Source organism: Dermacentor andersoni, chromosome 1 (assembly GCF_023375885.2).
Source record: "Dermacentor andersoni chromosome 1, qqDerAnde1_hic_scaffold, whole genome shotgun sequence".
NCBI lineage: Eukaryota > Metazoa > Arthropoda > Arachnida > Ixodida > Ixodidae > Dermacentor > Dermacentor andersoni.
The window spans coordinates 171,584,164-171,610,431 of NC_092814.1; the positions used below are offsets into that span (position 1 = coordinate 171,584,164).

Consider the following 26,268-nt stretch of genomic DNA (forward strand, 5'->3'; position numbering starts at 1 on the left):
TTCAACCCCGCGCGCGCACAGTGTATATTTGAACAGCACCAGCTCTCGGTTAGACTTTGTACCAAGACTTGTTTGGGAGTTTGAACAGCGGTTGCCTACCGCTGTAGTGACAGCCGCGGGTGGCAGCCGATCGAAGGCGTGCGCATGGAACGGCCTGCGCTCCCGGCTCTTCAGACCTGCGGCCAGGCTTGGCGTAAGGGAGAGTGCGCGTGTTCAATTGAGCAAACGGCGCCACCTAGCCAACGACGGCATTGCATTCACTATTGCCACCGGTGTTGGATTGCAGTGCGTACGGAGCCGAAGGAGACGGAGTTGTGTGCTTAGTTTGCCCCCTTTGCCAAGACTATATCGCACCACTTTCTTGATATAGGTCCCCAATATCTGCTGAAAACTGCGCTCATGTTCTAGTTAAGATCGTCTCGAACTGCCAGAGGAAGGTGTCTGGTACATTGTTAACTGGAACGACAATTTATTTCGTAAGGCGTTCTAAGAACGGATATATCGAAAGTGAGGCTAGGTTATCATTTCTTCCAAGCAGACATGATTTCACTACGGCACAGCTTCAATTTCTCAATATCAAGATGTACCCTCAAGTGACTAATCAGAAAGTTAATTATTGAATCTTTTTAATCAGGCACGTCGACATTCCAATGTGTCACGCAAGGGATGTTTGCCGCTTCCGGTCATCCACGTTAACAGGCGCGACAACGTTATCCGTCACAGCTAATATATAAAAAAAATTGTTCCAACGAAAGAAAAAGATAAATAAAAAAACAAAAGAAGAGAAAACCAGTGGTATGGGCAGCCTGGAATTCCTGTCCAGTGACTCGATCGCAGTGGTTATTATCCACAATTCAACATCCAGGTCCTCATCAGCTGTTAAAAGCTTTCTATACAAAATACACGCATGTGCATTTTTCATTAGCAAACGTATTCAGTGAATGATGAATGCAGGTTGACGAAAAGCTTTGCGCCGAGTTTATTGAGCGCAGAGCCGGCTGTACTATCGCCTTTAAGTCGGCACGTAGTTCTTTCTTCGTTTTCTTTGTATTCGGGGTCGTAGATGTCCCTTTTCTTTTTTTGTTTTTCTTTTTTTTTTTTTTACAGGGAAGCTGTTAATGTCACCAGAATCAGTTTTCGGCGTCCGAAAGAATCAGGCAGAAACAAAAATAGAAAAGAAATAAAGAAAAGCGGATCACACGCACTGTGGGAATCGATGTAATGCGATACATTTTGCAGGTAGCTGGTCATCCAGCATCGTTTGGGTTTCTGTACACCGTTACCAGATGCACCAGCATGTTCGTATGAGGCTAGCAATTATGTGCGTGTGAGGCGAGAGTATGTATGACGACAGCAGTAAGGACGACAAAGATATTGTGACGGCGATGGAGTAACCACGGGTTTCCGAGCGCGGTGGAATGTGAGGGAGCATGCGGAGTGATCTCACTTTTTATGTGCGCAACTTGTTACACGACGTGACGCACGCGACGGACAGCATGGCAAGGTGTGGCGCGCGCGCTCTCGCGAAGGTATCGCTGTTATGCGACGTGGCGCCCGCCTCTGTCATCTCGAAGCGCTGTAGATGACGCTCGCATGAGAGAATCGCTCATGCTCCCGTTACTCAATGGGTATAGGCCATAGGGCTTCCGTACCTGAGGATCCTGGTTGGACCCCACCATCGGGCACGTATTTATTTATATTGAAGACGCCCGAAGTGAGGCGGGATATAGGAACGTACCCACACCGTAAAGTTGCTCGCATATGAGGTAAGAAATGCTCAGCTTTGGAAGCGGGCGTAAGTAACCGTGCACAAAGTAAAATAAAAAGAAAGAAAGAAAGAAAGAAAGAAAGAAAGAACACAGCTGCATTAATTACAACAGAATTAAAACCAAGTCGCTATATAATTTTTCACAAAATACAGGGGGAACATCGCGCATCGTCTGCAGGGAAAGTAACTTGTATACGGCTTCATTGTGGAAGTCCACAAAGTGTTAAAATTTATTTACTAATAAAACGCACCGCGACGCTTTGAGCGTTTGCTGTACAACTAAAATTAGTATGATAATGAAACTTGGAAGAAATTACGCGCATACTTGGCAAAATATTCTGGAGATGGTACAAAGATGTGGGTTGATTGTGGGGCTGACAAAATATTATCAAATTTTGAAGCTGAAACTTAGCACGGGTTTAGTTGACTTTCCCTACGAGCGTACGCTGGAATTGAAAATTGCTTTACCAAAACTAAAATACTCAATTAGTTGCGTTAATCGCAGCGGGGCGCACATAGCGATGTCGGCGGCGCAGAAATCGCGTGTCGCACGAGAACGAAACAACTGTTCGAAGGGCGTGGTCACAGGGACCCAGGTTGAACCCGTACACACAGCAAATGGCCACAGCAAATGGACACGGTTAAGTGGCATGATCGCCTTTGGCGGGAAAGTGTGACGCCATCGTTGATCCTCGATACGCAGATAGTTCTGGCGAAAGTGTTTTTGTTTTTCGCTTTTAACACACTGCGCGAAAAACTCCTAACGCGAGGTCGGTTATGTGGGCCGCCGCACGTCTCCAAGTGGAGTGTGCACTGAGGTCTTATCACAGACCTTATCACACGCTTATCACAGTTTTCATCAGAAAGGTACTTTTTTACCGGTTCTTTAAGCGAAGGCTACTTCTAACTTATTAAAGACGGGTAATTGAACATAAAATGATGATTTTGCTGGCCGAAATTTGTAGCAGCGGCGTACGTAAAATTTTGTGATAATGGCCAACAAGCTCTTTAATTAGCAAGTTTTGTTTGCATCAAGGAAATTAATGATAGAGCACGTATTGCAGCTACCGAAATGAGGCCGGTAACTGGTGAAAGCTTGTTTACTGAGCAGGTATCTAAAGACTAACACCATTCTCGATATATTCATCCGCATAACTGCAACGAAAAGCATTAGCGTACTGCTTGTCATGTTCCCTAAAAGCCTTCCTTGTCCACTGCGGAGCAAAACTACTTTCTGCATTATTAAAATCATGGCTAATGTTGAAAACTGACAATAAAAGAAGAAGTGACGTCAGTAATGCTTTCAAAGGGTGACCGGCTTCGACAGCGTGACGCGCTAATGCTTTTCATTCAATGATTACTTGATGAATTAAAGTTAGTAAATTAAAGTCTTAATCGGCGATTGTCGCATACTTTATTATGTATGCCGCTGCTGCAAACTTATCCCCCCAAAACTGTATCATTTTATCTCAATTCTCCGTCTTTAATAAGAGAGACCAGTGGTCGCTGAAACACCCTTTATATGTATGCTTACGAGCGTCCTAAAGCTGAAGACAGCACCGGGCCGATAAGGGTGTAGAAATCAAAGGCCATATAATCAGCGGCACAAGAGGTAGATCAAACATAACCAATGAATAATAAAATATGAAACCTACGCGCGCTACAACAGTACAAACTGAAAAAGATTAGCAATCCTTCATTGAATCGCTAAAGACAGTATAGCTTGCGGAGCTTCCAATTGAGGCAACAAGAGTTTCAATAATGCGATTTCAGAGAATAACGACGTCCTTCGGGTGTCTTTTTCTCGAAAATTTTAGACCATTCAAGGTCATCAAACAGGAGATAGTTGATATATCGGCGTTACCTAACAGTATATCGCTCATGTCAGATCAAAGATAAAAAGTTTTGGCAGCAGACGTTAATGAAAACGGCATATATACCTATATAAGTGATACACATGAAGTATCTGGCTGCTTGAATTCGTTGCCGTCAAATGTTTCCAATATCTACTAACCCAGCAATCTAGAGGGCTTCTTTTTATCTTCATAAACTGGCCGATTACATGTCAGAGAGAAAAGGCACATACGGATACACCGGAAAAACACGTGCGGGAAGTCGCTCGCTTCAAAACGCGTCAGTCTGGGCCTGGACCCCATATTCGACTACTACACTGTGGTGACATTCACGTGATCCGTTCAATCTTCGCTGGGATTGCTGCGGCTGGCAAATTCCTGGCAAAGCTTAGAGAGGGATTCACTGTCACCGCTTATTCCGTAGTGGTATATAGACACCGAGGGCTTTCGATGTCTACAATGCCCACGGCAGGGGTGCTATAACGTAAAACTATTCCAAACTTTTCTATTCCAATTCTGCTATCAGCCCTCCGCGATTGGCCAAAAATTTTTGGTTCCACCCCAACTTCACCTATCTGTCACGCGACGTTACGAAAACCGCGATACCTCCCCATCTGATATGATGTGTACACACTGACTATGCATGATTTGACCGAAAAAAGAAAAACAGTTATTTCTGATTCAACGCCTTTTCGCCATTAGCCCCCGGCTATTGGTTAAAAATTTTCGGGCTGCACCCACTTCACCTGCCTGTCACGCGACGTCACAAAACCGCGAAACCTCACGGCGTCAAAGTGACGTGTACGCAGTAAAGATGCATTAATATGCCGAAGAAGGCTGAATTTTCTTGTGAATAGACGTATGCTGCCCCGTTCCGAAAGGAATAAAAGATGGCTGCCGCCGATCGCTCAGGCGCCCGCTACTCGCACCTGCCGGAGAGCATGGGTTTATTTGTGTATAATAAAACTTCTTGCGTGGCCGATTAACGTTTTCGAGCACTTTCGGCACGTTTACGACCTCCTTCTGTCAACTCTTCCTTGCTGAGGATCCATTTTAGCGTCATTCTTAAGCTTCCGTTGCATGCCGCCGCGATTTTCGACCAGCCACCTCAAGCAAAGTAAGGGAAAGCGTACCAATCGCAGACGTCGGCACCAACCTCTTCATCCGGTTATCGATTTTCAGGGCACTGGCTCTGCCCCATCGAATCCCTCTCCACTTGAGCGTTCTCCTCGCCTCTTGTCAGCCAATTAGATACGACAAGCTGCTCAGTGCAGGCAATGTTATTCGTTTTTCAAGCAAACAAAAGTGACCTCCTATGAACGAGGAGAGCGTTTGATTGGTCTGTTCAGACAACCCTGCGGGTGACCGCCCGGTGCTTGCGTCGGTGCTTACGCAAATTTGACGTCAGGAGATTGGAATAAAAACATATTGGAATAGTTTTACGTTATAGGCCGCCAGGTATCTGCGCTTTCCCCACTTCTCTTCCTTAAAGTACGTATCCGATATTGAGCAAGGGCAGCATAAGTCTGACCTCAGGTTTCGCTTGAAATATAGCACTGAGAGAAATGGACATTAACTGTCTGCTCTCGATTTTGCGGATAATTTGGTTCTAGTGGCAGAAAAGACGAGAGCCCTGCAACTCATACATATATTACAGCGAAGCTGTCTATGGCTAGGATCTGGCGGATCGCGTCCGCGCGTAGACAAATTTTTCATACGTGGGCCGATACCGAAGATGGTGCAATACCGGGCCTACCCGCAGCGGAGGTGCAGTTCGCCATTAAGGGGCCCACATACACAGCTTCTCTGGTCATCCTTCTTCACAGAGTGGAAGGGCACTGAGTTTTATGAGTTCCGCAGAACTGATGTGTCGTATTCTGTGCCCTGAGCTTCACGTTGTCGATTAATTCGGCCTCGCGCTGCGATCTGCTAGCCTCCAGGTTAGCTCAGATGGTAGAGCGACCGACCCGGAAAGGCATTGATCCCGGGCTCGAATCCCGCACCAGGACAAATTTTTCCCCAACTGCGAAGCCTTCTTTCCGAGAAACCCGCACGGGTTCCCTTTGTAGCTTCGTGCTACATTCGGGTGGATGACAATGTTTCCCTTTCATGATACTTCCTCCACCTTGTGGTACTCTGCAGAACAGATTTGTCATTTATATATATCATTTATTCATCGGTTCGGCCTTCGGCAGGGCCGTGCGAAGGCAATGACGAAAGCCAGGCCCTGGCTGAAACTGTGACATCGCTTTTCGTACGTTTGTCCAAATGCTATAGGTGTCTATTTCTTGTCTTTCGCGGTCGTGATGCGTGAGAACGCAGTCTAGGAAGCGAGAGCCTCTCTGTCGGCACGGCCTATAACTACTTGGGAATGTAACTGTGCTTGGAAGACAACATGTATGACCAACATGCTGTGCGTTAGAGTGCATCATTCGGCGCCGCAGGTTCTGACTATTTGATTGTTACCTCCAGGACTGCTGAAGATTCGTCCACGTTCGCTGCCTGACATTCCTCAATGCCGTGCTCTGCTCGGCAGCGACAACCTGAGAACGCCTCGAGCGGCCGCACAGTAATGGCGTGCCACTGGATAGTAGCGAAAAAGGTGATCAAGAGGATATTAGCTGTCCTAGCTTCGAGGCTCAAGATGCATGTAGCAAGCTGTCAACGGGGGCTTCCTACAGTTCATACAGCCAGATCGCTGGGAACGACAAGTATACGCTTATATATCAGCGACGTGTCTTCGCTCGGAATGACTGAACTGTGTTTATCGTCTGTAGCAATAGTTCCCATTCTCTGGGTCGTACTCGAGGTTGATGCTGCAATGTCAGCCTAAGAAAGAAGAGGCAATGGGGTACGAAGCAACGAACCGCAAGACCACTCTCATGGTATACCACAAGCGCAAAAGCAATATCGAATAATTAGTGTGCACGGACTCTCAAGCTCCCTGTTCGATGCACGTACGGCAGCGCTTCGAGCCCTTGAATATGGACACCCATTGTCAATGTGGTTTCTGTGTTTAAGGGGAATTCCGCAGGGGGCTAGTTGGTCAGACATAATTAAAACTGTTACGCAAAGCAACGAAGGGGCTGGACTTAAGCAAGAAAACAAAACACAACACCCGAGCGCAAACTATCAACAGTTAATATTTCGCGTTTGGGTGTCGTGTTTTGTTTTCTTGCTAAAGTTCTGTCCCTTTGCCGCTTTGCGTAACAGTTTTAATTAATTTCTGTGCTTTGTCGCGCGCGTGGCAGTCCCAGTGAGCCAACCAAGCACATCGTGCTAGAGTTCTAGCAGCTTACCCTCGTTGACACCACAACCTCTTTACGCGGCGTTGAGCTTTCCGAGCGCGACTGATAAACTCAAAGCGGCGCCTCGAGCGCTGGAGAGAAGCAGTGCTGCTAAGACGGACCAAGACTAGTGACGGGTACTCCTTCATTTATCTTCGCTCTCAATTCATGACGTTTGCTTCGAGCGCGCGTTATTTGTTTGTTTTCGTTTTCCTTTTTTTTTCTCTCTCTCTTTTTACTTTTTCACTTGCCACGCTGAAGTTCGCATGCCAACCCGCTACAATGAGTGAAGCAGCAGGTCATCATTGTCGGCTTGTCTACCTGAATTAATTGCCGAACTTTCATTGACCTTCTCGATCGCCGCTTGCGAGACGCCGCAGAAAGTCGCGCCGAGACCGATTCTCCCGATACAGTGAGGGCTCATGACATTCGCGAGGCCGTTTTTACATCGCAAACTGAAACGCGACATGCCGCAGCCGCAGCTAATGTTTTGGGTTCCTGAACCCAATATGCTTTACTTCGCAACACTTGGAGGACAGCTCATTGCATCATAACGTTGGCACCCGTGCTGAGTCGTCTCCCTTCCCTCCCTCAGTTCCTTTAACAGAGGCTTCCATCTTCCAGTTACCGCTTCGTCTATTTTGCATCGGGCCACATTTGAGTTTATAGAAGTGCTGATGGCACGCAGAAGAGGTTCATCCGAGGCTCGTGCCGGCTTTATGCGATGATGGCGCAGCGCATGCAAGCGCGTTGTGTATACACCGTTCAGAAAAAGCGAAGGGACGTTTCGCGTTTGCTAAAACAATCCTGCCCGTATGCGACGAGCGCCTCACGCGTGTGCTTTTTATCGCCAAAGGTGTAGCAACACCGCGCCTCTCTCCTTTTGACGGTCGCCGTCCGCGGAGAGTCCCGCGTCGCAGCGTCAGTCCGTGGTTGGCGCGCGGCGGCGACTGAGCGTGGCGTGGCCAACGCGCGCTACGCGGGAGCGCGCGGTAAAAAAAAATATATGCGGGGTAAAAAAAAAAAAAGCAGGGGGGAGTCGAGTGCTGCGCGCCTGCTGCAGCCTGCGCGCGAGGAGGGCCGCCTGTGCGCGAGGGAAGCGCCTGGCCAGGAAACATCTTTGCAGTCGACAACAGATGCTAGCCAGCTGTCACCTCCGCGTCGCTAGCGCGCCCGGCCCCCGCCGCAGCGCGCACGCTGCAGTTCCACTGCGTGCTTTTTTAGCGCTTGTGGCCTGCATGAACCCGACTGCTTCCTTACGCCGCGCGGCACATTCTTCGCTTCCTGCCCGTGTGTGTGTGTGTGCTTCTCTGTCTCTTTTTCTCTGCGCCTAGCCATCATTTCCCCGAGCGCTCGCAGCTGTTTGCAGTTCTTGGGGGCGGGCGCGTACACCTTGAGCAATCCGTGTTCGGTGATATTTCCGGAGATGGCGGTCTCGTTCGCTTCACTGCGTCCTCTCCTCGCTTGCTTTCTTGCTGTTTCTGCTGCTGCAAACGAAGGCAGAGAGTCCTTGCCAGAGCCACACTCGGTGTTCAGTTGCTCCCTCCTCCGGGTTCGAACCGCCCTCCCCCCTCCCCACCGCCCTTAGACATGCTTCCTTGGCGCGCGCGAACGGTTTAACGACTTGTCCGGCGTAAGCTTTCTTCTGGATGAGTTCATATGCACGCTTGCAAATCCGTTGGCCCCCGGGGCCGTTATTCTCGAGAAGGGGAGTACCCGCAGTGCCGAGAGTGTGCCGCCGGGACATTAATTTCAAGTGCTTCGACTCTAGTGTCGGAGTAAGCAGCGTTTAAGTTTCGACCATTGCTGGCTATGTATTTGAGCGCAGTTCCCTTTCTTTTTTCCTCTTCCTTTATTTTTTTTAGTGCTCGTACAGTAGTCATATTAGAAACGTATGCAATTACATATTTGTTCGAGCTCTTTGCATATGCACACAGACTGCGCTATGTATAACTGTCCAGTTCTGTAGTCATATTAGAAACGTATGCAATTGCATATTTTTTCGAAGTCCTTGCATATGCACACAGACTGCGCTATGTATAACTGTCCAGTTCTGTACATTAACTGTCATCCAGACTCATTGTGCTTTTTATCGCATCTCTAGTTTATTTGTCGTTGGGTTCGTTCTTATTTAATTAAACTTGCGATGTTAATTTTTATCTTACATTCTTGCTATTTTAGCTCATTGCCACGTGAAAGCGAGTGGCCATCACCACTGCACTGTGATTAAATTCCCTTCACTTACAGTAATTTTATTATTATTATTCGAAGTTATTATTATTCAAAACACGAATAGTAGTATGGGCTCTATACCGCAGGGAAAAAAATAATTGTCGTGCGAAAGGAAAAGAAAATATGATGAGACAGTTTACAGTATGACGCACATCATAAGAAAATTAACGAAGCGACAACAGTAGCAAATTTCAGAATACAGATCTTCATCATGTAAAAAAGGTCGTAGTTCGCACCCATCTATTTCCTCTACATTCGCACTTATATTAGTTTTCGCGGGTTTTCGTTTTTACTCAAAAGATCACGAGCGCGCATTCGAAACTGCTAAATTACAAGTATTGCAAGTTCGGCGGCAAACGGGACGTCAATAGGCCTCCCGCGCGAAGTGTAGATACAATGTCTAACTAATCGCAGGCAGAAGCTTACGCTGTAGCTTAAAGGAGGCGTCGTATAAGCGCTTTCCAGCCATAGAGCAAGGCCGCTTCCAAGGTCGCATATTTTACGCGCGGCTCAGAACTATTGTTTGGCGGCCCATCTCGCCACTGAGAATTTGCCTTTGAGTGAAAGTCTCAGTCAGTGCACCCTCCTCACATCCGAAGTCTCAGCCTTGCGCGGCGCATCAGTACCAGGTCCGTCTCGTTCGGAAAGTCTTCGATGCATTCGACAGGCATCCGAGACCGTCAATTGTTTGGTGTACCGCCTTGAACACACAACCAGTGAATTCCCGGTAAGCGCTGAAAGTTTTTATTTCTTCTCATTTTCTTTCTACACTACATTTAAATATTGTTCAAGTTCGCCGAACATGTATCGTATATCTAGCCGCGTTCATGGCCGCATGCGTACGGGTGACTCCGAAACCACGATGTTGGAACCATTGAGCAATACTACGCCGTGTCACCTGCGCACGTGCGACACCGGAGCTACGAGGCCGGAACCGTTTAGAAATCCTTCCATATTGAGTTCACCTCTATCGCGAACAAATCAAAGAAGCTTTTAGGCATGTAGGGCCCTCGGGGCTGTACTTGTCGGCGATAAGGTAGCCTCGCCGCCTGTATGATTATCTGACTGAGCTATGGCGAATGCTCGGTTGCCATAGTCGGAAGTTCGAATCCCGCTATAAGTTTTTTTTTTTTTTTTTTATTATGGTGAGCTTGAAATTCACCTCCTCCAGTGCACAACTTCTGCATGCTTGGAGTGATGCCTGTCACTGGAAAAAGATGCCGAGATCGAGTGGGGCTATGCTAATACAACCAAATTAGGAAGGCCCACAAAGCTTCAACAAGACACTCCCTCACAGATCAGGAATTGGCTTCCCTGGTGCAGTATTAAGCCACTCTCTCCCAAATGAGTCATTCAATTACCCATGGCCCTCAGTCCCCAGCAGCTGCGGAGTACCTGACCAAGGCGGCGGTCAGACCTGTAATGCAGCAGAGGGTGCTAAGAATCTCTGGATCCGGACAGACCGCCAATGGATACGGTATGGCTGTTACCCTTGCAACGTGTAACAGCCAAACCCTCTCGAGTGAGGCTATCTTAGCAGGACTCTTTGAGGAATTATCAGACATTGTTTGGGATATCATCGGCTTTAGTGAGATTAGAAGAACTGGTGAGGCTTATACATTGCGGAATAACGGACATGTCATCTGCTATAGAGGTAGGTCTCCTAGATAAGAAGCAATACGGGGTAGTATTCCTAATCCATAAGGACATAGCTGGCAACATTGATGAATTCTACAGCATTAATGAGAGGGTAGCTGTAGTCCTAATCAAACAAGAGTTATAGATTAAAGGTAGTACAAGCCTACACTCCAAGATCCAGTCACGATGATGAGGAAGTAGATCAGTTTTATGAAGATGTTGAATTAGCGATGAGAAAAGTGCAAACTTAATATACTGTAGTATTGGGCGACTTCAATGCAAAAGTGAGGAAAAAGCAGGCTGGTGAACAAGCAATTGGAAACAACGGCGTCGATTCTAGGAACGCTGGAGGAGAGATGCTGGTAGGATTCGCAGGAAGGAATAAGCTTCGAATAATGAACACCTTTTTTAGGAAGTGTAGCAACAGAATGTGGACCTGGAAAAGCCCTAATGGTGAAGCAAGAAATGAAATTGACTTCATACTTTCTGCTGATCCCAGCATAGTACAGGATGTAGAAGTGAGAGGTAAGGTAAAGTGCAGTGATCATAGGTTAGTGAGGGCTAGGGCTCAGCTCAATTTGAAGAGAGAAAGAGCTAAATTGGTCAAGAAGAAACATGTCAACCTTGAGGCAGTAAGGGCAAAAGCAGACAAATTCAGGCTGGTACTTGCAAACAAATATACTGCCTTAGAACAGAGAGATGATGATGACATAGAGCTAATGAATGAAACCGTAACTAGGTTGGCTTCAGAGGCAGCAATTGAAGTGGGAGGCAAGGCACCAAGGCAACCAGTAGGCAAACTCTCCCAAGTAACAAAGGACGTAATAAAGAAACGACAAAAAATGAGTGTCCAACTCAAGAGTTAGATAGAATTCGCGGAACTGTCAAAACTGATCAACAAAGCGAAAATAAGTGATATTCGACATTACAACCCGAGAAAGACTGAAGAAGCCGTAAGATATGGACGCAGCCTGAAATCGGTGAGAAATAAACTTGGCATATATAGACAAACCAACATGTATGCACTGAAAATTAAGCAGGGTAATATCATCAGCAATCTCGAAGATTAGTAACTTTGCCAAGGGACGAATATGCGCGCCGGCGGCCGCGCGCACGTAGGCGAGTGTGCATCCTCACCGAACCGCAACGAGACGGCCCATTCGGCGGCGCGATCGCTTACCTTCCGCGCCACCGCGAGTGACCGTTCCGTGTGGTGGTTCGAAACCAACGACATATTGACCAGTTATGCCGAAGTAACGAAGTGTTATCGCTTAGCTCGACGAACAATGCCGCCTCCCCACCCGGCTCTCAGTCGGGAGGAGGCCGTAATCCTAAGGCAAATACAGACCGCGTCACTCCTCGCCCCCGCAATGCTGCACGTGCTTCACCCAGAGCTCTATCCGAGTGGGCTGTGCGGTGTTTGTGCAGCGCGTCCGGCGGACCAATGGCACATCATGTGGGGCTGTGCCAGGTTCCCGACGGCAGCTACCTCCAGGACTTACCCGCCCGAACTTCAAGGTGCACTGCAGTCTGCAGACAAGGACACACAACTATGGGCCGTGCAGCAGGCCCGGGGTGCGCTCGAAAAGCACAAGCCTCATGTCCCACTACAAACGGGCCCAACTGGGGTAGTGCAGAGTAGGGTATAACCCCGGGTCGACGCTTGGCCAGCGTCACGACGCGATAAACCGTCGGTTGCCGGCACTTTCTTAAAGTTATTTCTATCCTATAGTAAAAGCAGCGGAAGAATTCTATACTGACCCGTACAGTACCCAGAGGACTCAGGAGCACTCTATTCGAAACAATAATGAACAGTATACAGGAACTCCTCCTATAGCTAGTGATGAGGACAGAAGGGCCTTGCAAGACATGAAACGAGGAAGAGCGGCAGGAGAAGATGGACTAACAGTCGATTTAATCAAAGATGGAGGAGACATAATGCTTGAAAAACTGGCGGCTCTTTATACGAAGTGAATATCGACTGCAAGGGTCCCAGAAAACTGGAAGAATGCAAACATTATACTAATCCACAAAAAAGGGAGACGTTAAAGAATTGAAAAATTATAGGCCCATTAGCTTACTCCCAGTATTATATCAAATATTTACCAAAATAATCTACAATAGAATAAGGGCAACACTGGACTTTAGTCAACCAAGGGAACAAACAGGCTGGCTTCAGGAAGGGAAACTCTACAATGGATCACATCCATGTCATTCATCAGGTTATCGAGAAATCCCCAGAGTACAATAAGCCTCTCTATATGGCTTTCATAGATTACGAAAAAGCATGTGATTCAGTAGAGATACCAGCATTCATAGAGGCATTGCGTAATCAAGGAGTACAGACCGCTTACGTAAATACCGTGGAAAATATCTAGAGATTCCACAGCCACCTTAATTATACATAAGAAAAGTAATAAGATACCTATAAATAAAGGGGTCAGACAAGGGGACACAATCTCTCCAATGCTAATCACTGCCTGCTTGGAAGAAGTATTCAAGCTATTAAACTGGGAAGATTTAGGAGTGAGGATCGACGGCGAATACCTCAGCAACCTTAGGTTGGCCGATGGCATTGTTCTATTCAGCAACAATGCAGGCGAGTTACAACAAACAATTGAGGGCCTTAACAGAGAGAGTGTAAGAGTACGGTTGCAGATAAACATGCAGAAGACAAAGATAATGATAAACAGCCGGGCAAAGGAACAAGAGTTCAGGATCCCCAGTCGGCCTCTAGAGTTTGTGAAGGAGTACCTTTACCTAGGTCAATTAATCACAGGGAACCCTGATCATGAGAAGGAAATTCACAGAAAAATAAAAATGGGTTGGATCGCATACGGCAGACATTGCCAGCTCCTGACTGGAAGCTTACCATTATCATTGAAAAGGAAGGTGTTCAATCAGTGCAATTTAACAGTGCTGACATATGGGGCACAGACTTGGAGACTGACAAAGAAGCTTGAGAACAAGTTAAGGACCGCGCAAAGAGCGATGGAACGAAGATTGCTAGGCATAGCGTTAAGAGACAGAAAGAGAGGGATTTGGATCAGAGAGCAAACGAGTATAGACGGTATTCTAATTGACCTCAAGAGGAAAAAAATGGAGCTGGGCAGGTCATGTAATGCGCAGGTTAGACACCGTTGGACCATTAGGGTTACAGAATGGGTACCAAGAGGAGGAAAACGCAATCGAGGACGACAAAAGACTAGGCGGAGCGATGAAATTAGGAAATTCGCGGGCGCTAGTTGGAATCGGTGGGCGCAGGACAGGGGTAATTGGAGATCGCAGGGAGAGGCCTTCGTCCTGCAGTAGACATAAAACATTATGATGATGATGATGATGATGATGGTGATGATGATGATGATGACAGTAATTCTGATAAAGAACTGTTATTCCTGATTGATTTTTCTTCGTTTAGTATCTTTTCTTTATTTGAATACTCGTTCTTGCCTTCTCTTCCTCCACCTCTATCTCTATAGCTCTGTGCGCGAAGGAGGCCGATAATCTCGCTGAATCAACATTGCGTGCACCGGCAACCTTGACTCTTCCTCGATTTTTTCAGCGAACCTATGCCTCCGTATTTCTCCAAGTTGTTACTACTACTACTACTACTACTACTACTAACTAACTAACTAACTAGCTAACTAAATACTAACTACTAACTTCTGCTAAGTACTGCTGCTACTATTGTTATTACTATATCACTATAACCTGCATCTACTTCCTATTCTGTGGTTAGCTGAGTCACCTTTGTTTTCCTTTTCCTCCAACTACTGCTGCTGCTGCCACTACTACTACTACTACTACTACTACTACTACTACTACTACTACTACTACTACTACTACTACTACTACTACTACTACTACTGTATCAGTATAACGTGCATCTACTTCCGACTCTGTGATTAGCTGAGTCACCTTCATTTTTCATTTTCCTCCAACTGGCAAGCTTCATCGTGTGGGGCTGGGCAATCCTGGTCCAAGCAAAGGAGCTTTTTTTTCACATAAACTTTTATCGTACTTTACATCTCCTTTTTACGAGGAGCAGGCTTGGCAGCTCTAAAATAAACTTTTTCTGAAACCTCCTCAGTGCGTCTTGTCACAAATTGCAAGTATTTGCGAATACCGCACATGTCTGAAAACACGCTGTATACTCTACTTCCAAGATTTCCTAAGAATTTTTTCCGCAATCTTTCACTCTAGTAGCTTTGACGGGTAACTATTCTCGCCGACTTAATGAGCTTCCTGTCAGTGGACTGGGCATAGCGCTACACCGCTCGGGCGTCCTTGGCGAACGCCACTTTTTTGCAGATTATGTCGATAAAAAAGCGTTACCCGCATCTGCTCTTGAAACCGAGTATCTCACCCAAGCAGCGACCTCATAGTACGGCAGTTCAGCACGAGTTGTGAAGCCCTCGACGCGCTAGAACCTTCCATGCACGTCAGATGCTCGAATAATAGTTTGCAGGCCCAAGAATGCGAGCTACTGCTCGGCGACGAGGCGGACAAATGGTCACACTTTCGTACTATTCCAACCTCCGATCAAAGTGCTTACAGACTGAATCATTTAGACAACGGGGAATTAAATTTCGAGCTGGGGCCGGCCGTCTTTATAGCATACAGCACCGCCCACCCCCTTTCTTCCGTTGATATAGTGCCCGACATCTGTTTTTTAAGAGGCAACTTTAGCTTTATCTCGGGGGCCAACTGCGACTTTCTATATTCAAATACATCCGAAACGCACAAATGCTCTCGTTGGACAAACTTTGCACTAATTTGAGGGAAACTCATTCCATTATAATGACAGAAAACTAATTTTTTTACACTACTAAAAGCAACATTTTGATTGGAGGTCTCCAAAATAGTAGAACAAATTGCCGAAAATCCACATAAAATTTTTTTAATGAAACACGTCGCTTAAAAATTCGTAACTCTGTACTAGAAAAAGTCACAGTTCCGCGTACTGCACCTGACAGATTATCTTAAGTGGGCAAATACGAAAGTATGAATTTACGGCTGAAGTGAAAAATTACATTGTTTGTGCGCGTTCTATACAGAAGTCCTACCGGTAAATTTGGGGTATACTTCAGAGCGTGGTAGAATATTTTAAATTTTGCCCGACGTAGATGTCCCAATAAATAGATTTTGTATGACTGTGATGACATTTTGGTTATTGAGTTACAAAGGTACGTTTTTTTTCTTCTGATTTTCGGTCATATTTGTAAACAACTGGAAGGACTAAATAAGAAAGCTGCTGCAACAGACGGATTTTAAGTACAACGAACCACACAAAAAAGTCTCTCGGTGAATGCCGAACAAGATGACTTCTTTATTCTTCGTTCCCGAGGTAAACCGACCACTTAAAGCTACCTTGTCTGTGGAATGACGGAATGGGCCTTTTCGCTTGCGTAAGGCGGCTGAAGTCTGCGCCGGAGACAAGCGCTTGCACTAAGAAGGGGTATTCGAGGTCAGCCGCGGCGGAGTAGAAATCTATTGTTCTGACTTAGGGAGTGGGCGTGTGTGTGTGTGGGGGGGGGGGAGGGGGGGAGGGTAGTGAACAATGTGCAAAGCAGTCATGATGTAAAGGCTAATGATAGTTGACAAGAGAAAAAAGCACTTGGTATGGAAGCGTTGGATACTAATAAGAAAACTCATCCTTATATGACGAGAGGAGAAGAGAGAGGCGATTTTCCAATGCCAACTCACAGGCGTGACGCTGGCATTGACCGCTTTCTTCTCGCAGCATTGCGATGCAGCTATGATAAACGTCGAAATCTTTCCGAGAATCAACTGGCAGTTGCACACGTGCGTCTCTTAAACGCCGACAGTGGGCTTCGAAAGTGCACTGCTCCTCGGGCGAACATACCTAATTTAACAGCGGCTGCCTTCACCAAGCTGCTTCTTTGCGACCATTCAGAGAGGACGTGACCCTCCTTCATTGGGGCGCATACCAGCGGGCACAACATGAGTTCGCGCGCAGAACAGCAAACCCGTTCGCATGAGCGCCGCATCTGGGACGAGGCTCGGCGGTATATGCGGAGCGTGTCTGCGCCATCCATCACCACTAGCGCGCAATGTGTCGCCGCCGGGCATTCTCAACTCTGCAGTGCAGAGCATGCCCCGGCTGTAGCGAATGCCCCAGCGTGTGGCGCATGCGTGCCGCCCGCAACTCCATTGTTCGGCGCCCGTCTGGGCGGCCCGCACAGCTGCGCAGCTGCATTCCCATGGCGGGGGGGCAAGGCTGCCGCTGCAGCTGGGCTTCGCCGTCGCACAGTTTCCAGGCGGCCGCCATATGTGTGGGCGCGTGCCCGCAGCCATTTGCCGACGAAGCGAGCGGGCCATGAATGGAAACAACCCGCCGCCGGAGACGGGCACGACCGAGGCGTGCCGCCCCATTTCTGTAGACGGACGTCGCGCGGCGAGGGCCCTGTACGGACGGTATAGTATCGAGGTACATGAGCGGCAACAGTGGACTTCCTCCAGGAGCACGCAAACGCGCGCGCACCAAGTGTATATAGTCTTTGTTTCAAACGCTTATTAAGCAAAGAGCAAACCCTCTTGCCAATGCGTCTATAGCGTTCCGCGCATGTCCTGACGCTCACGGGAGATCGCGAAGTCAGCAGCATAGCACGAGTCAGTCACCCTCACTCTCATTTTGAGAGCATCTGGCCCTGAGCCGGTAACGCTATATTTGTTGTGATGTGCAGGCTGTAATTCAGGCGGTAGCTTAAAAACATAAGGAACAAAGAAAGCTTTGTCAGCTTGATGGAAAATCTGCAATAAAGGAACTGAGAGGTCAAACACTAAATCAATTTACGGTAATAAATAATTCTTTGAAATTCCTGTCCACATTCTTCTGCCGTAAAGAAAAAGTGGAATAATGGCAGAAAAGATGTAGGAACTCTTTTCATTTTACATTATATTTGCCCTTTGTCGTTAGTTTGTATAAAGCTGTCGCTTACATCGACCGCCCGGCGAAATGGGTGGTAAGAAAAGAATAGAGTCGGAGGAAAAGAATTCTGTAGGAGAAATGACTCCGAAATTGCATTCTTGAATTTCGTTCTCGAATCTTGGCACTGGTGGCCTTATTGTGACGTCGTGGATTTCAAGCTAGTTTGAAGTGTCTATACATGGGCAATTTTTCGTGCTTGAAAAGCCCCAACACCTGCAGGTTAATGCTTTATTTACTTTCAAAATTATACGAAATCTTTTTGTTTTCGTTACTGGTGAACGATGAAGTAGTACCGAGCAGAACTTTCCGAAATATCTAACGTCACGGGGAGCTGATGCGGGAATGTCAAGGTAATGTTACTGTCTGCTCGTTCATCTTGTTTAATCCCATATTTTATTTTAATATACATTTCTTTCTAGTGCCCCTTCAAGATAGCTTGCTTGGGCTTTTCGGTTTTTGATTACTTTCGCTTACTATTGCGGCCGACGGAGGGTAACGCGACAAGAACATTGACCACCCTGTTGAAGTGTCTCGTGGAAAGTATATATAACTGACCGTCATGTTTCTTGCACGTCCTCAGTCCTTCCCCTTCTACAGTTTACATCATCCTTCTGTGTGTGAGGCATTGTTTTCACAACGTGCGGTACTCTACGACAGCGTTCGACGTCCCCATCTCGAGCGCGGACTTGTCAATTATAGTGAAGCCAGCTATTGAGGGTGCCGCCATAACTCATGAGTCTCGCTTCGGCACATGCCGCTGTGTGAAGGTAATTTTCAAGGACAAATCTATTCCCTAACACGTCATGGTGGGCCACCTTGCTACAACTTGTTCCAAGGCCACTCCAATGACGCAACTGCATGAGGCTAGGACACGTGCACGAACGCCGTGTGCGAGAACACGATCATTTGCTCGCGCTGCGCAGCGCCCACGCTGCAGACGCTGAGCCACGGTTCCTAAATGCCCAAACTGCTTTGGGTCCCATGATGCCTCCTGGAAGGACTGCCCAGAAATGAACCAGGAAAAGGCGATCTTGAAGCACGTGGCGAGAGACCGTTCGTCTCGTCGGTAAGCTGTTGCGGCATTTAGAAAGCGACGCTCCCGACGCCGTCGGACTACAAAGAACGCCGTTGCCTCTGTGGAGAGTGCGCCATGTCGACTCATCCACCCCTGCCCCATAGGCCTGGCGGAGTAGAGCCTAAGTCTGACAACAAGGTCGTGCCGAAGAACAACAATACTGAAGCTTGACCTGGCGCTAACAAAGCCACAGGCGCAGCCACAGCTGAAATCACAGCTGAAACCACAGCCGATGCCATAGCCAATGCCACAGCCACTTCAAAGGATACAACGCACCGCAGTAGAGTGCACAGCGCTGAATCCCGACAAAATGCCCGAAAAAGACCGACAAATGGTTGTGATGCTTCGAGCTCTCATGAATAGCCTTCGCATACTTTTGAGCAAGCTGCATACCCCGTTAGTAGGAAGTGTAGTGCAAGTGCTAGATGCTCTTAATCCAGTGTTTGCAAGTCTCGCATAAGCTTACCCGCAGCCTCCCATTCTCCCACGTTCACTGGCCATTGAAGTCATCCAAGATGATTTCAGCGCACATGACCAGCTGTGCGACCTGGCTTGGCGTCACAGCGCTTCGCTGCGCACACAGTGTTCACTCTTCCCTCTTTCCTCTTTGCTTCCCCTTTCCTTTACCCCCAATGTAGGGTAGTAAACCGGACGCTCGTCTGGTTGAGCTCCCCGTCTTTCCTCTCCTTACTTTCTTTCTCTCTCTTGTTCATTGGCTTGAAGGTGAACGCTGATATACGTAGTCTCACGGACCGCGGTTGGAGTGCGCCGTGAGTGAACCTTAACGTACACAGATTTACGAGCATTCTTGCTGCAATACGGGCTCGGACTCTGCGGGCAGCGTGGTCAGTTCAAAAATTATGCCATTCTCCTTTTGTCGGGCCATATTGAATGCGAAAAGCTTAGAGGAGAAAAAGGAGGAGGATGATAGCTACGGACATATGCAACCTTGCGAAAGCATTCCGGCAACTGCTCGGAATACATGACGGAGTACATGGCGAGGGCAGAAAGGGTCGCAACGAGTTGGAGACATGATGGGCGGTAGCTCAGCCACAGTAGCCGCGCCACAGAAAGGGGCGGAGGACTCAGCTGTGATTCGCCAATTCGGGACATGTCTTCCTTTATTGCTTCCTTGACACATGTTCCGTTCTTGCGGTGGCGCTTCCTATAGTTGCTGTTATGCGGCTGAAATTGTCGATGTCTTGATCTTTGACTTTTGGTAACAGCAGATTGTAGTTTGTGACGAATATAGTGCCGTTAGTATTCATAAGACTAGTATCAGTGAAGCTGGGAAAAGGCATGATGATACGTAATTTATGCTGTTTGCTCAATGTTTGCTCATATCAGGGGAAGTTTCGCACTCCACGCACAGATGCATTGTCACACACACATATATATATATATATATATATATATATATATATATATATATATATATATATATATATATATATATACCTTGAATCGCTGGACTCTTCACTCGTCGTAGAGGCTGAAAGCTTGTCTGAAATTCAGGTTGATTCCAATGGAGAGTGACATCAAGTTTCTATAGAGCTGAGATCTCCATAGCTACCGAGTTCGTCAATTGTAATTCAGCAGAACCTGAAAAATAGCCGAGTTTCTTCCGGTGTTCCCCAGGGTTCAGTTTTAGGTCCTCTGTTATTCCTCATCTACGTAAATGACCTACCAAATAATCTGCCCTCTAAAATCCGCCTATACACCGACGACTGTATCCTTCACGATGTAAATTTGAAACACCGAGGACCACATTCGCTTTAACAATTCATTCACCCTGTTTTGCGCTTGGTGTGAGACATGGCAAATGAACGTAACTTTTCGAAAACCGTTGTTATGTCATTTAGAAACAGGACTACACCTTCATTTCTTGATTATTCACACAATAACTCACCTTTAAACAGGGTATCCAACTATAAATATTTAGGTGTCGTCTTCACAAGTACTCTGTCTTGGTCCCACCGTGTTTAGACGGTAGCCAACAAAGCACTAAAACTAGGATATATGCAACGTGCCATTCCATCTGCCCCAAAAGAGACTAAACTTATATAATACAAAACACTAATCCGGCCCCTACTAGAGTATGCTTCAGTTGTCTGGTGCCCGTACCCTCTCTGTCATATAAAAGAAATTGAGGCGACACACACAAAAAAAAGGCTATACACTTTATATACTGCAGATTCGACGGATACTTCTTCCCGTCCTCTGCCCTTCCTTCATTGAATTTAGCTCCGCTCTCTGTTCGTCGGGAAATCGATTCACTGAAATTAATGTACAATATCATTAACTCTTTGGGTCGACTATCGCATTGTGAATCCTTGTAAGTTGCTAAACAGTCTTCGACTCGCAGTTTTGGTGAACTTAACCTGAAACCACTTTTTGTTCGCGCTAACACATTTAAACATAATTTTTTTCCACGCACCATTGAACTACGGAATTCCAATCCCCTTTCCCCCTCACCCAGTGCAGGGTAGCCTACCGGGCTCAGCCTGGTTAACCTTCCTGTCTTTCTTTCATGTCTTATCTCTCTCTCTTTCTTTACCTGGCGATATCCGTTCCCTCTCATCGAAGTAATTTGTCACCGCAAGCGTTGGAAACGCAGCAGACTTTTCTTGAATGCGGGTCCAGCTTTTGATGATGACTCCAGATTGACCCTGCCATCTCTTCTCTTGTACGGTTTTCAAGACAGTACATGAACCCTAAAGAAACGTCTGGTGCTTGGTACATGGAATAGCTTGCGTATCGTTCAACTTAGCCCATGTCGGCATCAAGCACCTTGAACAGTACTGTAATTGAATGGTTGCAAACGACGTAAAATGTGCACGTCCTTAGGTATTCTCCGACTAGGTTTTTTTGTTCCGTGGCAGAGAGCATTCATAAAACTGCGAAGGACGTTAATAAGCTGACTGCGGCAAAGCAATAAGAGCGCGCGTATATGTATACTGTTGCTTACATATGTTTTAGGAGCATGCATAGGAACAGCTGCACTCCGCAAGTCCAACAGAGATATGCGGAGTGCCCTGCTCGATTCATGAGTTGCATCTTTATGCTGCCTGGAAATACAGTTTTCTCAAGGATTGCTTGCGCCGAAAATTAGAAAGACCTTCGCGTATTTCGGTGTTTAGTTGCACGACGAGCTTTCTTTTTTCTTTCTTTTTTTTTACGCAAGTCGGTGAACCTGGCAGTTTAGATGTCGGAGGACAGCCTCCGTCATCTATTTAGGAATATTTTAAGGAAAGAGCGCGTTTCAGACCTCCATGGAGTTTCACTTATGGTGGAGGGAAAAACAAAATATGTCGAGATATTGTACAGGGAACCCATACCTTGGTACACAGCCCTCGTGGTGGGAAACCATAGATCGACGCGACCCTACAACGCTCGCGGCCATAAGGAGGGCTACTTCGGCGGCAGCCACCCGCTTTACCGCTCGCTGTCCCGTCTGTGTACGTGGTCGGCTTCAGGTCGGCTATGCTCCCCCGTCTTTTCGGTTTAGGTCAAGAGCGAGCGCTCCACCGGGGCAGCGCTATTTGGGTTCCGCAAGTAGTCCTGGCCTGGCTGTCTTTAGGTATCGGTGGCCAGAGGAAATAAGACGGCCATATGATGAATGGCTAGGAGGCTACCTAGGATCTCATAGCCAACGAGCTTCAAAATAAATGTGTACATGACAGGGTAAAATATAAAGTAAATAAATCAAACTAATAAATAACTAATGAGATACGATTGCTCGAAGAAAATTCTAATACTTTCCAATATACGTAGGCACGTTGAACAGCCATTGTATTTCTTTTTTTCGTTTTCTGCATGCACTGACGTGCTAATTATTTGTGGTGATTAGTAAGTTGCGCCTAAAAAACCTTTTTATGCTTAAATTATGGGGTTTTACGCGCCAAAACCACGATCTGAGTATGAGGCACGCCGTAGTGGCGGACTCCGGAAATTTGGACCACCTGGGGTTCTTTAACGTGCACCTAAATCTACGTACACAGGTGTTTTCGCATTTCGCCCCCATCGAAACGTGGCCGCCGGAGCCGGGATTCGATCCCGCGACCTCGTGCTTAGCAGCCCAACACCATAGTCACAACAAGCAACCACGGCGGGTGTTTTTATATTTCCGAAAATCACTCAAGCTTCGTTGTTGTCATCTTATACTTTCACGCGCGGGGCGTTATCACCGCTAATGTCATGCGGCACAGAAGGGAGTTTATACGCCATCGCTTTAGCTGAATGTCAGCTACCACACGCCAGGTCAAAGCTTCGCTTGCAGCTAATAAGCTAGAAAAGCGAATAAGCTAGAAAGGTTTGTGTACGTACAGGCGCCGGTCAAACGTGATAGAGAGAGTGTTAATTATTAGAGAAGGCCGTCGGCCTGTGAGGCGCAGTTCCTGTATGGACGAACAGCCTGGGAATCAAGCCTTTGACCTTGCACAAATTTGAGCAGACCAAGGACAATCTTTTCGCTCTTTTAGCGAAGAGGCGCACATTGCAGTCACCAGAGAGAACGGATCCCTTTCGCTTGATGTCAGCGTTGTCACTTCGGCTCACATGCGAGCAGTGCGCACTCTTATTAAGAGCACGAGGGAGCGTGCCACGTTCTCTATCATTCGCGCATAACGTGTGAAGTGTGTGACAGCCGCAGGCTTCACAGTGCATCGTCGGCTGATAAGAGCACTGACACGGCATTTGTTCTTCGCGCAGGTGGTTTGTATATGCGGGACCCTCCGAATTCCTTCTCGGTGCGCTTCGGAAATACCACTCTATTGTAAGGGTTACCTAGTCGCGAACAAGCAACGTTGAAAACCAAGCTTCAAAGAGAACAGCCCACGTAGGCCGTTTCGTCGCGAATGTGGGATACAGCAATGTCCTCGCGCATGCGACTGCTGCGAACAGTTAGTTCTTCTACGTGATGCCTGCGGAGGCAAGAAAAACAGCTGCAATTGATCCGACAGTGAATAACGTGCGTCTTTTTGTTTAACATCTGCTTTTCTATTTCCGTCTTCAGCATTGGGACATGTTGAACTTGAGCCGGATGTCATATGACCTTTCTTTTTCTTTCCGTCAGGTTTTGGCCGTATTATGGCCTCGGACTCGTTATTCAGCGAGCTAGGATCACATGCACTGTATTACTATTATTTTTATTGTTGTTGTTCTTTTCCCCCTCAAAGTGGCAAGGCTTGAAAGGAAAAAAAAAAAAAAAAAAACAGCTGGGCGTCGTTCTTGAAACCGCCTTGTTTAATCGGTGGGGCTTTTTTTTTTCTTCTTTCCTTTTAAGTACGCTAGATCTCAGCTGGTTGTTCTAATGGTAAATATTCTGGAAGTACGTGTATAAGTTTTGTTTTCGCCACAGCAGTATATATATACAACCCTTACTGAAATGCGTGGCACCGCCTCGGGGCGGTGCTTCCGTATACTCGCAATTCGCTCACAGCGTTACAGCGGCACAGTCAATGTTGAATTCCCTGTCGCAGTGCAGTGGCTTCCATGTGCAACATGTCGCATCTGTCATATCGTTTTAGGTATGCGCAGCTACTAGAAGGAGCCAGTTGCTTTGTGATATTGTCGCCAACCTATTATTTGCGATAACCGTCACAGGCACCAAACACAGATCTGATTATTTCACTCTGAACGTTCTCAGCACCAGTCGATAGTTCAACAAATATCGAGCATATACCGAGTGTTCAAAATTAAGCTTTATTGTTTTCTTAAAATTAGGCACTGGGAGGCACGCTAAGACCACCTGTGCAAATAAATTATGTGGCCTGAGGGACACAAAGTAAGATGATAATTATCGCTGTCAGCATTCCAATTAACTAAAATTGAATAATGAACTTTTTGTTGTCTGCAGTAAGTGGGTATGTATGTATTGAAAGTTAGAGGCAGTCGTGTTTCTACACAGTATCAGTTGGAAGAATTCTTCTAGCGTGTCTGCGCTCCGAGATATCCGACTCCAAATTGTAATTGTCGTTCGCACGATAACGCATGCAAGAGAGTGAGGATCGGCGCACAGCTCCTCCCTGATGGGACGCGGCTGTTGCGTGCGGCGTTTAGACTGACAACGGGGCGGAAGCATAGGCAAAGATGATAAATGTTACCCTAGAAAGAAACGCTCACAAACGCCGGATTTTCCACGAACACACAGCTTTTGGAATTCACCGACGACATTGCGTCAGCGCTAAATTTTAGAAGCCAAATCCAGACTCAGTCTACAATATTCGTATATGCTTCAGTGATGTGGTCTCCTCACCACGAGTGTGATTAGGCTCGTTTATAACAGCTGCGGCTGTCACACCTCACCCTTGTCGTTCACCGCTTTTCATCCGAGTTGTTGAAACACAGGCGATACACGTGCGCGTGCATTGTTATGCTACCAGCACGTACCTCAATAATCCCTATGTCTGCCAGACAATGTCGACGTTTCTTGAATGTTTCTAAGCTACGGTTCTTGAACCATGGGACCTCCTACTGTGTGTGCAAACTTTTGTAATAATTCATGTAATTCTCTGAAATAAATCTGAAATAAATCTGTAGATCGTACATCGCACGAAGCACTAACACTTTAAACATTGTGCTCTTTAGACCGCACCTGGGTTCTTTCAAATAGCCTTTTTCCGGAAGCCACGGAATCCGCCTCTTTCATGGCGCGACGGCGCATGCGCCCTGCCCTAGCGGATTAGTCGCGAAACGTTTTGGAAGGGTCGCACGCGTGGCCGCGCGCCCGGAAGTCCCCCGAAAAAAGGAGCGCTCGGACGCGCGCTGCTGCTGCAAACGCTCGCGCCGTGTACCGCGTTGAAACTCCACTGGTAGCTCGATGTCGGTGCGGTGCCGAAAACGTCCGTAGCGTAAGACCCCAACTCCACTTTAAAAGATAAAGCGGCCAGGGCATCGTCCGAGTTGTCCGGACTGCACCGTGAGCCAGGTAGTTGCCGCCTTTGATGAATGGCTCGCTAACTTAACGAAAAACCCGTACGTTGCACTTAAGTTAAGTTATGGGGTTTTACGTGCCAAAACCACTTTCTGATTATGAGGCACGCCGTAGTGGGGGACTGCGGAAATTTCGACCACCTGGGGTTCTTTAACGTGCACCTAAAGCTAAGTACACGGGTGTTTTCGCATTTCGCCCCCATCGAAATGCGGCCGCCGTGGCCGGGATTCGATCCCGCGACCTCGTGCTCAGCAGCCTAACACCATAGCCACTGAGCAACCACGGCGGGTGACGTTGCACTTGGGCGACACTTAAGTACATCACGTTGCTGACGAAGTCTTTTTGCAGCGTCGGTCCTCACTGGCTGGTGGTGGCAGCGCGTTCCTGACTGCACGTATTCGTAAGGCGCGGCAACACTGGCTCGATACGAGACCGACAAGACGCTCACTCCAATGGTTTACCGACTATTGTGCGTCACTGAAACCTTTTTATCATACCACGTCGACAACGACGTAACCGACGAGCGCGA

The 26,268-nt window shown here is 47.2% G+C and overlaps 1 protein-coding gene across 5 annotated transcripts in view; it reads left to right on the top strand.

The window, feature by feature from the left end:
• nvy (CBFA2/RUNX1 partner transcriptional co-repressor nervy) overlaps positions 1 to 26,268 on the top strand; it is a 155,710-nt gene that overhangs the window by 91,951 nt on the left and 37,491 nt on the right. Inside the window, exon 1 of one of the 5 annotated variants that reach the window (XM_055062749.1) lies at positions 17,054 to 17,229. The exons of the other annotated variants lie outside the window; for them this stretch is intronic. The gene's annotated coding sequence lies outside the window, so the exon portion shown is untranslated. Of the gene's footprint in view, positions 1 to 17,053; positions 17,230 to 26,268 lie in introns of those variants that run through there. 5 annotated transcript variants of the gene reach the window in all.